This window comes from Balaenoptera borealis (assembly GCF_965194805.1).
Source record: "Balaenoptera borealis genome assembly, chromosome: 3".
In the NCBI taxonomy this organism is placed as follows: Eukaryota; Metazoa; Chordata; class Mammalia; order Artiodactyla; family Balaenopteridae; genus Balaenoptera; species Balaenoptera borealis.
Window position 1 is genome coordinate 108,253,033 of NC_138866.1, and position 17,975 is coordinate 108,271,007.

At 40.8% G+C, this 17,975-nt stretch overlaps 1 protein-coding gene across 1 annotated transcript in view; it reads right to left on the reverse strand.

The window, feature by feature from the left end:
• LOC309626823 (uncharacterized protein) overlaps positions 1-17,975 on the reverse strand; it is a 426,800-nt gene that overhangs the window by 22,839 nt on the left and 385,986 nt on the right. The window contains exon 4 of the mRNA XM_082388186.1: positions 5,540-5,755. The gene's annotated coding sequence lies outside the window, so the exon portion shown is untranslated. The remainder of the gene's footprint in view (positions 1-5,539; positions 5,756-17,975) is intronic.

Here is a 17,975-nt window from a genome sequence, read left to right on the forward strand (position 1 = left end):
ATGTCTGTTCTGCAAGAGTGTTATGGGGATGAAATGTCACAGGCTATGTGAAACTGCATTTTGAAATTTATGACCTGCAAGGCAAACATTATTTACAATACTTAACTGAGTATTACTACTACTGTTCCATACCTAATAATCAATCACAATAGAAATAAATATCAGGGCACTAAATTGAGAAGGGGAGATAAAGGCAGATGTAATAAAATTGAAACTCTCTCCCTATCATGTTGTCCCTCATCCAGGTCCTGGTAAAACAAACGTACTCATCTCTCTTATCCAACACTTGAGTTAAGAAAACAACAACAGACATTTCCAAAGTTCTATACCATTGACGAAATGAGTTCACACCTATGACGTTATTTCATTAATTCACACCGTATTTCCAAGGTCGCCCTCTGTTGCGAACCAGCAAAGCCTTTAATCATGAAACACTCCCCTTGTGAGGAAGACAGAGCTCGCGGCAGATCTCTGCCAGGCACAGACACGTGACACGCAGGGGCCTGCCTAAACTCCTAAGCCCGAATCACACAGCAAGATCATGTTTTTGAAGAGTGTTTTTTTACAAGGATCCATTAGGGGATAGTCCTGGTTTCCAATCTTTCCCCCCATCTTCTGACCACGGGCCACGTCTTATGCTGAAAATATAGGTAGCATCATTTTTATCACTTGGAGAGTTCTCATATTTTTACAAATCTCATTTGGTATTCAGCACCTGCCTCTCTCTCAGAACCCAGATGCAGATACAGGCTCTAGGATGAACTTAGCATTTTAGTTCAACCAACATGTATTAAGTGCCCTTGAACGTGAGGCATGATGAAACTCTGTGATCTCTGCCACATGGGTCAACCACTGAGGCCGGCCACACCGAGCGCTGCCATGCAAGTGCTCTGAAGCCCGTCGGAGCAAAAGAGGCTTCTTTCGTGTAGAGAACATATAACCTAAAGGAAAACTTCAGCCTGTGTTACCCCAGGTCTTTCTTTTCTGCTGGGCCATGCGTGCCAAGGAACAGAGAAATCTCTTTCATTTTAATTGTGAAACATTCCAGCTAAAAAACATTCTCATGGCTGGCATGTTTAATTGAGCTCCTGAGAGGCTGTGTCGGTGAGACTTCGGGATGAATCGCCTGCAGTCCCATTGGTCTCACCAAGAACTCACTGATGTTTCATAAATCCAAGTCGGTACAAATCTAATTGAGTTACCATGCTGAATTAGCTCACATCTAAATGGCATTCATGTCTACAAATGGAATAATTAGAGTCTAGAAAATGGGATATATCAAGTGGCATCCCAAGTGACAACAGAGAGGCATTTGTATTCATTCAATCAACTGCTTGGAAAAAAAAAGCTGCTGCAAGGCTTGACTTGGGCTGGATGATTAGATGCAGTGTTTGGGCGCTTGGTTTCTCTTCTTTTTTTATATTGATATTTACCTGCAAGAGGCCCCTTTATTCATTCTTCAGATATGTGAAAAAGGAATATCAGATCAGAAGTTATTTTTAACCACCCGGTTTAAAAAAGAAAAAAGAGACGGACAGTCCCATTTCAGCCTACAGATCTGTTTGTTTTCAACAGATTGGAAATGGCTTCCTTATTTTATTCCTTTTGAGCTTTATTCTTTTTTCTTCTGAATTTGCTTCTAAGTGCCCTGGTTAAGAGGAATTCACACCCTGGGGGGCAGCTGGATTCAAATATGAATGCCAGACCATCCTCTATTTGAAAAGGGCCTAAGTACCTAATCATAAAAAATAAAGTTCACATCTCCTCCAGAAAGGATCTCATTAAATGGTTTTATTTCCAAGTTATTTTAGTTGTGAAATTTTAGGATGTTTGAATTTAATGCTTCCTCGATTAACAGTTCAGCTCAGCAAATATTACGAACAGGAAGAAGGCATTTTGACTATGCAGGCTAATGGCCTCCTTCTAATTCACACTGTAGCTTTCAATCTAATTTACATGCTTAGTTTATTTATTACCCCAATTAAGTTTTGCAAATAGTTTGCAATGAGGTCCCCATGACCTCATAACTCACAATTACTCTTGGGATCTCCTGCCCACTTTGGCACGTTTTGAATAATACTGCAATATCTTCCAGGAAAGGACTGTACTTAAAAAATGATGGATGGTGATTGTATCTTGTCCATAAAAGACAGGATCTGAAATGTGTCTTTGGTCTGCTACTAGGTGTGTAGTTCACACACCTAAGCATTTGGAATTGGCCATTTGTTTTCTCATCACCAGCCCTCCCTATGTCTGTTGACTTTCTCATCGAGCGTGGGGATGCTTCACTGTCAGAAGTCTGTGCCTGCTGTCGGCCAGCCCTTACAGCACACACGTAGTACATGGTATTATTTGATGGGGACCAAAAGACTTTACACCCTGACCCTACTTCCACTCTCCAATTTAATTTGTTCATTAAAAATTTGACCTGGTGAAATCCAAACTAAGTCCGTAGTCTAGTTCATAGCATTGTGCCAATGTTACGTTCTTAGTTTTGACAAATGTACCATCGTTATGTAAGATGTTAACACTAGGGGAAGCTGGGTACTATCTTGCAACTCTTTTTTTTTTTTTTGTATTTGTTTTTATTTATTTATTTATGGCCGTGTTGGGTCTTCGTTTCTGTGTGAGGGCTTTCTCTAGTTGTGGCAAGCGGGGGCCACTCTTCATCGCGGTGCGCGGGCCTCTCACTACTGCGGCCTCTCTTGTTGCGGATCACAGGCTCCAGACGCGCAGGCTCAGTAATTGTGGCTCACGGGCCCAGTTGCTCCGCGGCACGTGGGATCCTCCCAGACCAGGGCTCGAACCCGTGCCCCCTGCATTGGCAGGCAGATTCTCAACCACTGCGCCACCAGGGAAGCCCTTGCAACTCTTTTGTAAATATAAAATTACTTCAAAATAAAAAGTTTTAAAAACCCTTTCTATCTGCAATCCAAAAGTCTGGTAATATCTTTATAAGAGTCTCCTATTAAAGTTCACTTAAGGGAATTCCCTGGTGGTCCAGTGGTTAGGACTCGGCGATTTCACTGCCATGGGCCCAGGTTCAATCCCAGGTCAGGGAAGCCGCTGTAAGCTGCTTGGTGCAACCAAAAAAAAAATGGTCCACTGAAGAGTGGACCAACCTGAGTCTGAAGCCGCCTATGGGATGGTTGTGGCAGGGATTTGGGGGGCAGGGGGGCGGGTAACAGGAAATGGAGAGGCCCTGGGCTCAGGTCCTGGCTCTGACACGCACCAGCCAGAAACCTTGGATAATCCCCTTAATCTCTATGTACCCCAATTTCCTCATCTGATTGGAGGTGTCATCAATAATGCCACTAATCAGGGCTCAGAAAGGAATAAATGTGAAAATAATGACTATGCTTTAGGAAACTAAAAAGTTGTACAAATTTTTATTAAACACCTCTGATGGAGGTGAGTGTCAAGGGCAAAATAGAGCTGTGGCATGAACAATACCTTAAGATATTATAGAAGTCATGGAAAGAGTCTTTGGCGCTAACTTGCCAAATCTACCTTTACAGAAGAGAAACCCAGAGCGCAGAAAGTGACTCGTCCAAGGGTCATGGTCAGACACAGAACTCACACCTCCTGCTTCCCTAGCCCATGCTCTTTCCTCTAGGCTATGTTTCCCAATGTTGTGTTCCGGACTGGCCCTGACAAATGTCAAGCAAAATGATCTGCTGGGTGTTTCCTTTCCAGTTTTGATTTGAAAAGCACCCCCTCCACAATTCTAAGATGTTATTAGTATGTAATCACAAGCACTTTCGAAACTAAAAGGCTTGCCTGTTAAGGATGGCCTAGTTATTAATGCAGAGAAAATGTGTTAAGATAAATGGAATCAGAGTACTGCATAGAAGTGAGAATTCCAGGAGCCCGATGATATCCAGCTACATGAAACATCTCCACAGACCTGTCCTACAACATCTGAGACTAAACACCCTGAAGTCTAAGCTCATCTAACACCAGAATCCACTCCTGGTTTCTCCATTTTCCTTGCAGCATCACTCTCCTCACTGTCCTCCAGGAACCATATCTTGGAGTCACTTTTCTCTTTCTCTGTCACTGTCTTAAGTTAACATCTTATCTGTGCTCCTCTTGGCAACAGAATCTAAGTCTGACTCACCTTCGCAAATTCCCCAGCATCTCACAGGATGCCTGATGCCTCTCTCCTATCAGGTGTTCAAGACTGTTTCATGAACGTATCTATGGGAAAGCTCTTACATGAAATCTTTCAAAAGCTCATGTCGGGCTTCCTCAAGGTCCCAAAGAAAGAAGATTTCTCTCTGCTTCTTTTCACACCTGAAATCATGCAATATTAAAATATAAATTGGGCTTCCCTGGTGGCGCAGTGGGTGAGAATCTGCCTGCCAATGCAGGGGACACGGGTTCGAGCCCTGGTCTGGGAAGATCCCACATGCCGCGGAGCAACTGGGCCCGTGAGCCACAACTACTGAGCCTGCGTGTCTGGAGCTTGTGCTCCGCAACAAGAGAGGCCGCCATAGTGAGAGGCCCGCGCACCGTGATGAAGAGTGGCCCCCACTTGCCGCAACTAGAGAAAGCCCTCGCACAGAAACGAAGACCCAACACAGCCAATAATAAAGAAATAAATTAATTAATTAAAAAAAAAATATATATATATAAAAATTAATCCCTTTCACTGCAAGCTGGGCTAATGGATTGATTACCCTGCATAAATCAGATCCCCAAAGAATACTCAGAAGAGAATCTCTCTAACTGCCAGGTTAAAGGAGACTGCGCTCTTTAATATTAAATATTTCCACTGTAGGTTACTATGCAGTTCATTAATGGGTTACACGTTTGCTATCCTAATCTGTGGATATGTCCATTTCTCTCCATACTGTAATTTTCATTATGCTATTTACCTTGTTTGTGTTAACACCCTATACTGGTAATTCAATACCTGAATGTGTATTTTTGAAATAATCAAATAATCAAATGCAAGTTGGCTTAACATTTTGAACGCTGCACCCAGCAAAAGTTCACAGGTGTGCAAAAGTGACCTGGTTGAAATCTTAAATAGGCTTGTTAATTCCAAACTGGGACGGTAAAGGTGAGAGTTTGCAACTAGCTGAAATACATTTGTCCTTTACCTGGACTTTTTGCAGCAGAGGACTGACATGGGATCAGTGGCTCCGTCTACTCAGCTTTCAACGGAAAAGTTTTCTTTCTCTTGTGAGCTAACAAGAGGAAGCTTTGGGGAAAAGTCATCTTGGCTAAGGGTCATCTTGGCTGACAATAACTGAGAGAATCCTGGTACAGTTTTACGTATCTATGAAGTCCTGGATTCATTTATTCAAGCCATTTATTTGTCTGAGAAATAGAGAGAAATAGAGAATCAACAGGAAAGATAAAGTCCCAGTGCTCCGCCAGTACAAACACAGAAAGAGTCAAACGTTGTGGGTGGCATAAGGAAAAAAAAAAAGGTAGCTCTCTTTATCAAGGATAAACATTTCTGTTGCTTTTAGCTGTACCTAACAGAGACCCTAAGTCAAATGGCTTAATAAAAAAGGAAATGCATTACCTGATGAGGAAGTCCCAGGTTGAACAAGCTCCACCAGCACCTTGGGGCTGTCATGAAGGGCCCAGGTCCTCTCCATCTTTTCCCTCTGACAGTGCTGACGTGTCACCTTTGCCCTCAGACTCGCTCCCTTCGTGGGCCAGCAGATACAGGACCACTTCCACAGGAAGAAGTGGGCCAGTTCTTCCTCATGTCTCTTTGTAAGACAAGGCATCATTTCTAGAAGCCCAAAGCAGATTTCCACTTGAGTTGCACTGCTTAAAACATAGCCACATGCCTTCCTCTCAACTAATCACTGGCAATGGAAGTGACATTACTGGCCTTGGGTTAGCCTAAGCCGGATTTACCCTTTGAGCTGCGGTCGTGTTCCCTGAGGAGCAGACACCTAAATAAACTTGAGTTTATGTTTGCAAGAAAGATGGGAGAAATAGACATTGGTAAGTAACCCATAGTGCAACACACACTCTGTAGAGTGACATGGGAATCACATCTCTACAACTGAACTCTTCTTCTGCCACAATATCTGTTAGACAGATGCAAAGAAATCAGTAATTCTAACACCCTACAGGATGCTTGCTTAATTAGAGATAGAAAGGGGGAGATGAAATTACACTAGGAAAAGTTCTCCAACCTCTGACTTTACATGTGAATCATAAAAAGTGCTTTTACTTGTGGGATCATACACAGAGATGACAAATAGGAAACTGCTTCTCTGAGAGCTTGGAAACAAAGTCTGTACATAATGTGTGACTAACTATGGCAGGAAACAAGGAGCCTGGGTTTAGGAAATTCCAAAATTCAGTCAAGGTGATTTGGGATGCATTTCTTAAAGATGGACCAGAGATGGGGTTATAATTCCATAACCCATAACCGAATCAACATCAATGCATTCTGTCAGGAGGAAGAGGTATATAGAGAGGGGTTTAGAAAAACCATAGAATATTTTAAAAAGAAGAATCCTGCAGGCAATCACTGTCAGTGCCCATCCATGGCAGGCTGTAGGGAAGCCTTCCCTGGCGAGGTAAGAGCGCCTCACACTCAGCATTAAGAGCACTGAGAAGCTCTCTTTGACATCAACAAGCTACTCATAAGCGGGCCTCTGTTAGCTTTTCCTACAGGGGATGAATACACTGGGCAGGTGTATGTGTGCAATCTGACCTCTAGGCATGTATACTTCTTGCTGTGGCCTGAATGTTTGTGTCCTCACCTCCAATTTCATGTGTTGAAATCCAAACCCCCAAGGTGATGGTATTAGGAGGTGGGGCTTTTGGGAGGAGATTAGGTCATGAGGGCAGGGCCCTCATGAGTGGGATTAGTGCCCTTATAAAAGAGGGCTGAGAAAGCCCTTGCCACTTCCACTATGTGAGGTTACAGCAAAAAGGCAGCCATCAATGAGGAAGGGGGCTCTCACCACACATGGGATCTGCTGGTGCCTTGATTTGGACTTTCCAGTTTCCAGAACTGTGAGAAATTAAGGCACATATTTTATAAGATGCCCAATCTCTGGTATTTTGTTATAGCAGCCTAAACAGACTAAAACACTTATTGTAAAGTAATGAACTTACTTCCTGGTACCGTAACAGATATTAGGAGTCCCATGTAGGAGACTCCTAATATGTATGTAGGAGAGCTATGTACAGACACACCTGGATGCCAGTATGTATGCAATTTTTTCAGTTAATGTCATCTTTCTCCCAGAGCTAGATCCACTCCAGGTCAACAGACAAAATCCAAACATGCACGGATGTGATAAGTTCACTGAGGCAAGTGTCACCTACACAGTCTCTCAATTGATTACTCAATCATTTGTTTTTGCCAACTTCCATAACTAGGAATTCTCCAGACTATCAATCGGTAAATAATGGAAATAGTCTGATGATCGTTATTAATAAGACAAGAAAACCCTTCCATTTTTATACCAAACGTCTTCAACTAATTCAACCTGACAAAATCTACAAAGCTTACCATCATAAACCCCTACTCAACTAAAAATTCCAGCCTATAATTTTTGTTTACTACACTTAAGTTTTACAGGAAAGGAGTCACTCGGATAAGCTTATATCGAGTGTTTAGTGTTTAAAGCCACTTCCCTGGGATCTATAAAGATTCAGCTCAACCTCCCGCACCTTCTTCATCTCCACTCTCAGGCTCCAAGACGCTAGTTCACAATGGGACTGGGGAGTGGGCAGGTTGCAAATATCTCATGCATCAGGAAAAAAATTCAAGTACTTCCACAAGACTGTAACATGAAAAAATAACCTAAGAGGCATTTCAACAAGAATTGCAACCTAAATGTTTCTGATTAACTTTTGGGCAATTTATCAAAACTCTGAGCAATCTGTTCCTAACATAGAGCTGTTTCTTGTAGCCATTCAAGTGTTATTCTTCCACCAGATGGAAACTCTTCAGATGTGCCTTCCCTTTTGGAGAGCTCTGTCCTTACTAAAACACAGTCTGCGGTCTTCATTTATTCAAATTTGCACTCTCTAGCGCCTGGCATACAGGGGGCACTCCTTCATTGCTAAAGGTAGTGGGGTTTCCTGTAGGGATAAGGTGTTTCTTGCTATGAACTTGCAACATGCAGGAAACCAAATGTCAAGACGGGTTCATTGATTAACTGGGAAAATTAACTTTTTCCCCCAAAATCGAAAGTGGATGCAACACTGAAAACAAAGACATGCCTATCCTCCAGTTGGGCTGCAAAAGGAAGCTGCTTGCTTCCCTTTAAATTTTTGCATGAAACCAACATTTCTCTCTTAGATTTAACTGCATCTTTGAAAGAACCCAGTCTTTCTTTTATTATTGTAAATACCACCTCATAAATCTGAAACTAAGGCAAAACAGAGGACCGAAAGCTCAGTGATATTTAAATCAGCAAAATGTAGACCACACACTCAGCTGTGTTCGCATTTTGTTAAAATGATATGTTTTCAAAACCAATTAGTAGAGTGCGTTATGTATGGACACAAATACTCTGTTACTAACAAGCTGGCATGAGAAGACCATGAGAAAAGCCACTCAATGAGGATCCATCAGGAGTGGCCACACCTGATATCAGATGATGCTCGGGCATCTCTAGCGACAGCGGGACACTTGTCATCATCAAGGGATGTAATGATAGCTTGGTCTCCACATCCCATCCTGAAGCATCAAATCTAAGTCTGACAGTTCATATGTCCATTTCAGTGTATGCGCTTATTGTTCAAAGTGGGGTCCAAGAACCAGCAGGGTCAACATCACCTGGGGGCTTGATAGGCAGACCCTTAGATCTCATGTGTATTCATTTACCCATCTATATACATGCGCATAAACACACACCTCCTGCTCCATGCCCCCAGGTTACCTCCCCAACCATACCTGCACCCCCAAGATACTGAATCATAATCCTCCTTTTAGAATAGCCTCAAGTGATTCAAATGCATGTTCAAGTTTGACAGGCACTGCTGTATATCACTCTAAAGTAAATACCTTTTCTTCAAGGTCCCCCACTTTACTGGGTTCCACCACAAAAAGTACATAACCCAAGTGATTGTTTATCATATACAAAACACAGAAAGAGGAAATTCTCCCCAAGGAGGAACAGACTGAATAGTATTAACAGTGCTTTAAACTGTAATGAATTCCCAGTCTAATTCACTATGAGGTTTCAATTTATACCACATTTAGAGTACTCCAGGTTCAAGTAATCACTGCAGTAATTAGCTTACTTCCAGTCCTCCAAAATAAACCTACTAATTTTTGCAATCAGCCTTCATTTGGTTAATCACCAGTTTAATTGATTTAATTAGTTTGATCTGCAAAATTAGTCAAGTGTAAATACTGTTTTGTAAACAGAGTTTAGCTCCAAGCTGTAAGATAGGGAATTCTAATTCAAACCTAGAGTTAATAACAAAACCCACACATACAGGATTTTGTCATGGAATAGAGCAGTTTTAAGTTTTCAAGACAGGCCCGTGAAGGTTCTGGTGAATGTTTTGGAAATGTGCTATTGTAATTACAATATTGACTAAGCTAAGAGACCCCACTCCCTCCTTCTCAACCAATTTTAACACCACACAGTGATAATGTTTTGAAGATGATTATAAAAGGAACTCTTTGTCATTTCTCTTTTTAAATGAGCTAGCTCAAATAACCCTAATATTGAGAGTTGTCCAGATTTGAATTTCATGTTACTTTTAATATTTCAAGCCTTGCCCACTAAAGGACATTTTAAACCTTTCCTGAAACAAATTGTAATACAGTAATTGACTTTTTAAAGCAAACACATCTACTTGTATTAACAATATGGAATTCTGAAGATGTATCACACTGTGTGATGCAAATTACTTCCTCACTTTTTACTAGTTTTTAAATACATTGAATTTGACAAGATAAAAATTCCATTTAAATGTCCCTAAATAAATTCATTCTAAGTAGTAAATTCAGTAGATTCCCTGTTAAATAAGACAGTCTTTCCATTTAAAACCTCTGCCTGGTATATTGTAAACGAGGGAGGAACTAGGTAGGAAGGTAATCGTTTGTAGACTGTATTTCCCCAGATTGCTTCTCATTACTGAGCCACCATTAATGCCATCTCTTTGGAATTTTCCACACCTTTGCTTGATATATTTTTTAATGTAATTGTTATTTGAATACTTTGGGATTCCATTAGTTGTGCTGCTAGCCAAAACGTTTAACCTGGATTAAAAACTATGTTGGGAGAGTGCTGCTACAAATAATTTATCAAATTGTTGAGAAGGCAAAAGACAACAATATGACTAAATACCCAAATTGGGCCACCTAGTTACAATTTTTACAGTGTAATGAATTCTGAGACAGGGTCTAGGAGTAGGGACATAGGAGTCGCCTGTGACTATATGCCCATTAACTGCCGTTAACATTTTTTTAAACTTTTTATTTTATACTGGAGTATAGTTGATTAACAATGTTGTGTTAGTTTCGGGGGTGGGGGGGCTACGGCAAAGTGATACACGCATCTATTCTTTTTCAAATTCTTTCCCCATTTAGGTTGTTACATAATATCGAGCAGCGTTCCCTGTACTGTACAGTAGGTCCTTGCTGGTTATCCATTATATTTATTTTATTTTATTTTAGATTTTTTTTTCTTTTTGATGTGGACCATTTTTAAAGTCTCCATTGAATTTGTTACAATATTGCTTCTGTTTTATTTTATGTTTTGTTTTTTTTGGCGGAGACGGATCCCAGCTCCCCGACCAGGGACAGAACCCATACCCCCCGCATTGGAAGGTGAAGTCTCAACCACTGGACCTCGAGAGAAGTCCCCTGGTTATCTGTTTTAAATACAGCAGTCTGTACATGTCAATCCCAAACTCCCTGACTATCCCTCTCCCCTACCTTTCCCCTCTGGTAACCTTAAATTCGTTCTCTAAGCCATTAACATTTAAAAAAATCTGTTTATCAGTTTAGAAAAAGGGTGTGGTCTTTTGTTCCACACAGAATGTTGAATTTATCTGCAAAGTATACATTTGTCAGGTCTATAAACTTTCATGTTGTCTCAGCAATGCTTTCTTCTAACTTGGTATTTTTGTTGTATTCCAATAAAACTTTTTATGGCTATTAAAATTTGGATTTCATATAATTTTCACACGTCATGAAATACTCTTTTTAAAATTTTGCCCAACCACTTAAGGTTATGACAATGCTTAACTCATAGGCTGCACAAAAACAAGTGGCAGCCAGATTTGGCCATGGTCTCCCCATCCCTTTTCTAGTTATTATAGGGCAACAAGGAATTAGACATGGGGGCTCAGCAGGTGTTAAAGAATAAAAGGACCAGAAACTTCTATACAAACATGAGGTCCTAACTGCCTCCTTTAAAAGTCTTTAGTGCAGAATCAGGACTACTCCCTTCCATTCCGGTTACCTTTAATGTTCACTTACACCCTTTTGGTGACATTTTCCCTATTGAATATTGTTCTAAATTATTTTTACTTTAACTCGATTTCACTTGAAGCAAAATACGATGGTTGTGGGGAGGGGGATTGGTTGAAAATTGGATGTGATTTGTTCATTCCTGTTCTTCTGTAAAATGACTGTGAGTCCCCAGATCTGTTCTGGAAGGTTTTGCAGATACACAATGTGGGTATTTAGTACTCATTTCTCACTATTCCTGAGAAGGCTATTGGAAACATCACCAGTGGGGCTGGATAACTATATTTCAATAAGCGCTTAATATTCTACAAATTCCCCATAGGTAAAAAATGAGGAGCCTAAAATGTATTCGTCTCAATTGTTCCATTAATATTGCTGGAAACTTCCAAAAGACAGAAAGAGCTTTTTTTTTTTTTTTAATGAGTCTGATTTAACCTGTATCACTTCGGCAGCCACAGAAGCTTGCTTGGAAGTTTTAACCATATCCTAGCAGGTGCAGGACTTTGGGGGAGGTCATTCAATCTCTCTGAGCTGCAACATCTTTTCTGTAAAGTAGGTTCACAGCAAGTGCCTTGAGGACCTTGGGACATTGCACTGATGACCTGGGAACACTCCTACATGGGAAAAATGCACGTAGAAATGCTTTGTAAAAAGGACAGTGATTCAAAAATGTGGGGTTCCGTTAACACACATGTATTGAGCACCATCTAAGCATAGGAGGCAGAAAGGAATAAGTGGAGGTAAAATGGGCTAAAGAGTAGTGTAAGCAAACGCTGTTTGTGTTGGAACACCCAGCCTTCCTGCTGTGGGGCTGCCAGCAAAGCCTTGAAAAAGGAGACAGCTAAGCAAAAGGAGGGAGGGAAGGAGCATTTTATGCAGTGAGAAAGGCATTGTTCTTTCATCACTCCACATTTGATGACAACTTTTTTTTAATGAAACCTTCCTGCTCCAGCTTGGCATATTGAATTTGTCTGAAACTTCCCCTGGCAGGATTTGTACAATGAGCACCTACTCCTGACTCCTACTTCTTGCTGGGCATACACAGAGGTGCCCGAAGAAGAAAATGAACCAAAACCAGAGCCAAATGCTTTGAAAATCTCTTCTTATTGTTTCATTAGGTATGTTTAGACCTAATAAGATATGCAACTGTTACATCTTATTACAGATTTCCTTGACTTCTGAGGTATAACTGAGTACCCATAAAACCTTCAAATTGTTTGTGGAGTATCTACATTTTTTAACAAGTAAAAGGATTTAAACTGCAGATTTTAAGCATCTCGGATATTTTAAAATTCTCAGGGTATTTGTGCGAGATTGGTGAAGGATTCTGTGGGGAAAGGAGAAAACTGCCTCACAGATGAACTTGCCCACCTGGGAGTTCCAAGTGCAAATAGCAGTAGGATTTTGGAGTCTTAACTTTTTTGCTGCAAGAAGCCCCAAAATTATTTGCCAGAGTGTATCTAGGTTAATACATATATTTGGCCAAGCTACCCAGGGCCCTGCTAAATTCCCCAACGTTTTTCCAGTCAGTATACTTTTCAGATCTTGGGTGCTGATTTGTACCATTTGCAAAAACAACTGTGAAAGCTATTTGGGGCTTGCAATGCAATTACCACTAAAGAGGTTTTGGGGTATTCTCATTAAACTGAGTCCCAGATATTTTTTGCCCTTGTGATTTGTGTTGATCTGTTCTTTGTTGGTTCTAATTATCAATCAAGATGAATGAATTTAGGCATCCACTTGGTGAAAAGCCTCTATATGCATATGATCAGGACCCAAGCTAAAAGAGCCTTCAGAGAAGTCTAACCTTGGAATGGACTGTTTCCTCTGCTTGCATGTACAGACGGGAGGCATAGCATTTCTCTCTTTTTCTCAGTCTCATGCATATGTTGGGGGTTTACATGTAATTGGTGGTGAATGTGAGTGTGCACAAAAATATGGACACACACCCATACATAGGTACAGTTCTGGAATGACTACAGATCTATCTGTAACCGCTTCCTCTTCTAGTACAATATGTTTGATTTGAAGACTTTCACGTGGATAACATTCCCAGGGGGACATCTCTAGTGGCTGAGCTAGGAGGAAAACCGTGCCCTAGGGACCTGATTACAATATTTTAGTACGGTTGCTTCCCTTGGAGTTGCCACCAGCCTGCTCTTAACAGGGATCCACACTACGCAGTGGGCACTCAGTACACCTCACAGGAGATTAGGACACCTTGTGCATGTGCATTAAACCACGGTCCTCTACTTCTGCAGCCTGCTGTACCCCTGGATGGCACACTGGCAAGCGTTCTCAAAAGCAATGTTTGCGGTATCAGACTGGCATGATGCCGCCACACATGAAATATGCCCCTTAGCTGTTGCAATGCTCTTGGGAAGAAACTGGCCATCTAACAGAGATTCTTTGAACTAGGGATTCAATGGCTTTGGAGAGGCAAGAAATGTCTACCTGGGAAGCAGAAGGAAGGGGAAACTGCGCCAAGCAGCAGGGACAGTAATTTGTTAACAAATTCCGGCGCTTCCATTCATCAGGGTATAACATTACAAAGGGGGGAAGAGCCTTTATTGCAGCAGTAACAGCAGGTGACATCACCTATCCTGTCTAAAGGAAATGCAACCTAAAACTGTGTGTGTGTTGAAAGGGGAGAAATCAATTTGCTTCATCAAAGACATATGATAAGTCTTTTCACTGAGTTCATTTGAGTCTGTGTGTGTATACATTATAATATATATTATTTTATATACATATTAAAAGGATCATTTTATAAAAGGCCTACTCTCCAGTTATGTAGGAGAGTTAACAAAAAAAAGTGTTATTAATGTACACTGACATAAGTTTTTAAAATCACTGTTATTTAACATTTGGAAGATAGCTCTGGGGGAATCTTGAAATCACACAAGCATGTCCTTGGTAGATTGGTCGGATGTTAATTTGCCTTCAGAAATGAATGAAGCAGGCTGCACTTTTGCATGAGGGTCACTCACTAGTAAGCCCGTTTTACAGTATGTAAAAACTTTAATTCTGTTTTTTTTTTAATTCTTTCCTTTGAATCAGTAAGAGCCTTTGAGACTGTCACAAAACAGTTTTCTTAATGTCCCTTAAAAAAGGCCAGGGAGAGCTTCCCTGGTGGCGCAGTGGTTGAGAATCTGCCTGCCGATGCAGGGGACATGGGTTCGAGCCCTGGTCTGGGAAGATCCCACATGCCGCGGAGCAACTAGGCCCGTGAGCCACAACTACTGAGCCTGCGCGTCTGGAGCCTGTGCTCTGCAACAAGAAAGGCCGCGATAATGAGAGGCCCGCGCACCGCGATGAAGAGTGGCCCCCACTTGCCGCAACTAGAGAAAGCCCTCGCACAGAAACGAAGACCCAACACAGCCATAAATAAATAAATTAAAAAAAAAAAAAAAGAAATACAACCAAATTAATTAAAATTAAAAAAAAAAAAAAAGGCTAGGGAGCTTTGGCAATGAGTAGCAAAAGCCTTGAAAAGGTTTATACCCTTTGACCCAGTTAGTCTCCTTCTGGGAACATACTGTAAAGAAACTAGTCTAAATACCCATAAGTGTTTATGCACAAAGGTGTTAGTTACAGCATCCATAATAACAGGGAAAACTGGAAATGGATTCCTTTACTTTGACTCATTTTGGTTAAGTGAACTATCATCTATCCAATGGATTATCATTCATTCATTAAATATATTTATGCACTTCTATTTGTAAATATACTTACAAGTATAGATTTATATATTATAATTACTATGTGTAATATATAATATTAATCATTAGTGTGTGTTTATTATATTGTATAAATATAACATATATTTATATTATATATATTCACAAATTTATATTAATAAGAGATAATATGTATATTACAATGTTAAGTTAAAATTGCATAAGTGATACAATCTCTAATAGCGGAAAAGGACTACAGATCAGTGTACTAAAATGTTAACTGTATTTCTCTCTAGGTGTCAAACCATGGGTGAATTTCCCCACTTCTATTTTTCTGTAGTTTCCAAATAATCTATACACAATAAGTGGTGATTATAATATAGAAATAAAGTTTTGTTTTGCGATTAAATGGGCAAGCACATTTGCCACTACTGCCAGAGGTGGTCAGCAGAGAGATGGGAGAAGTTCTGGTTTATTATTTGGTGATTCTATATTAGTCATATCCCTTTCAGGGCTAGGATTGGATCTGGGTGTGTTGGCAGCTCAAGGAAATCACCCTTCCATTTCTAACTCTGAATTAATCTTCTGCATAGAGAGCATCTAACCTGAGTCAAAATTCTCAGAGAGGTACCCACGGGTACTCACCTGAGCTGGGAACATAAGACCCTTCTTTGCCCGTCATTACAGAGCTCCAGTAGCCTGTGGATGTGAAGAGTCCTTCAGAGGAAGATTTGGGACAGTGAGCTGAAATGTTGAAGTGAGGTCTTTGGAGCTCAGCAAAGAAGAGGCCAAAATCCCCAGGGGTTCACTCTGCAATGACAGGACAAGATGGTGCCCGTGAGGCAGAGACAGGCACGGAGTCATGAGTGTCCCAGGGGAGAGAGCCTGGGGTGGGGGCTTGGCTAGATAGCAGCTTTTGTCAGACCTGAAAACTGTACCTGAGAAGTCTGATGCATTTATGTTTCTTGCATTTCTTTTGTCTACTTCCTTCTGGTTTTCCCTTGGCATCTGATAACTGTCTTCAAGGCCAGTCTGTCTTGAGATGTTGCCTGTGCTGTAACCAGAGGCTACGTTCCTGCAGCAAGCCACGTGAGCTTAGTCCTGCCTGTCCTTTTGGGGAAAGCCAACTGGAAGCTTTTTACATCATCAACATTTGGCTAAGGTCAAAAGAACCTTTTAAAAGAAGGCTTTAAGTTACTTTTTAATTTACACTTAAAAATCACATGGCCATATTTTGCTAGAAAATAACAAGTGTATTCTTCACTCAAAGTCCAAATTTCAGCTCAAGCTCGGGTTAAACTTGTAGAAGCACCTCTTCAACTCCTCGTTGGAAGCATCCTGAAGATAACATGTGCAAGGGGACCAATCCTTGGTCCACTATTTGGGATGTCATCTGCTTTAACGCTCCTCTTTGTCTAATCGTGGCCTCTTCATTCCAGCCGCTGCCTTATGTCCTCTTGTGGGCACTACCTTTATATCTCCCTGCTCCCAGGTTAGTTTACAATTAGCTCTTTCCATCTTGCTGTTTGTCACCTGATTGTCAGAGTGACAGTGGTTGGACGGAAGCTCAAAATACAGGAGATCATGCAACTCATTCTGATCCATAGTCAAGTCTGTCCCTTCCAACCCTCTACTCAAATAAAAAGAGACACACATCAAGAAAATACATTAAGACAATATTAAAAATGGTGTGCAGGGTGAGGTGGGTGAATTACATTTTTCAGAAACTTTTTCGAAATAAGACTGGCAATAATCAGGAAATTTTTAAATTTTGTGTGATAAACTGTTTACAGTAAAAGCAAAATCTATGCTATTTCCCTTGGACAAATTTTACTTCTAGATTTCAAAAGTAACCCAGAATTCAAATGGAAAGAAAAAAGAGTTTAAAAAATATACAGTTGTGACCACAGTTCACCAACTGCTGCGTTTCCTACTACAAATCACAGCTCATCTTACAGCCTTAACTTAGCGTTAAATAAGAGATGAGAGTTATTTGTAGAGACGTGGATGGACATAGAGACTGTCACACAGAGTGAAGTAAGTCAGAAAGAGAAAAACAAATATTGTATATTAACGTATATATGTGGAATCTAGAAAAATGGTACAGATGAACCAGTTTGCAAGGCAAAAATAGAGACACAGATGTAGAGAACAAACGTATGGACACCAAGGGGGGAAAGCGGGGGGGTGGGGGGGTGGGATGAATTGGGAGATTGGGATTGACATATATAAACTAATATGTATAAAATAGATAACTAATACGAATCTGCTGTATAAAATAAATAAATAAATAAAATTCAAAAAAAAAAAAGGTGACAATTTAGGAAGCGATTGCGGTGGAAGCATCTTAGAGCAACAGTGATCATGGCACAATTAGTCTTCAGTTTGTAATTGAGAGTAACTCCCACAGAACTAACTCACTGATGAATTTCAAATAAACAGACTTCAAAACTTAGAAAAATGGCTAATTATAAGCTAAGGGACAAAGGAAGGTGGGGAAAGAAAAGAAGTTGAATTGCCTTAAAATCTGGAATCACCAGGAGGATGTGCAATCACATACAACTGGGAGAGCTACCAACAGAGTAGGAATGGGGGGAAAAGGCCAATGCAGGACTGACAGAATACATACTGCTGCCCACCGATCACCGAATAGGCTCTGATCTGAAAATGGACAAGGACCAGGTGTTATGGGTGCCACCAGTCCAAAAAGCACTGAGGCTTACGTTAAAGGTATATGGCAAAGATCAGAGAGAGGCTTCAGCTTGGCCCATCTGGGGTTGAGCAGGCATGTGTACTGCTATGGGATGGGCCAGTGGAGAAATCAGCCTCTTCCAGCAGCCAACACACCGCTAGGCTGTCAAAGCTCT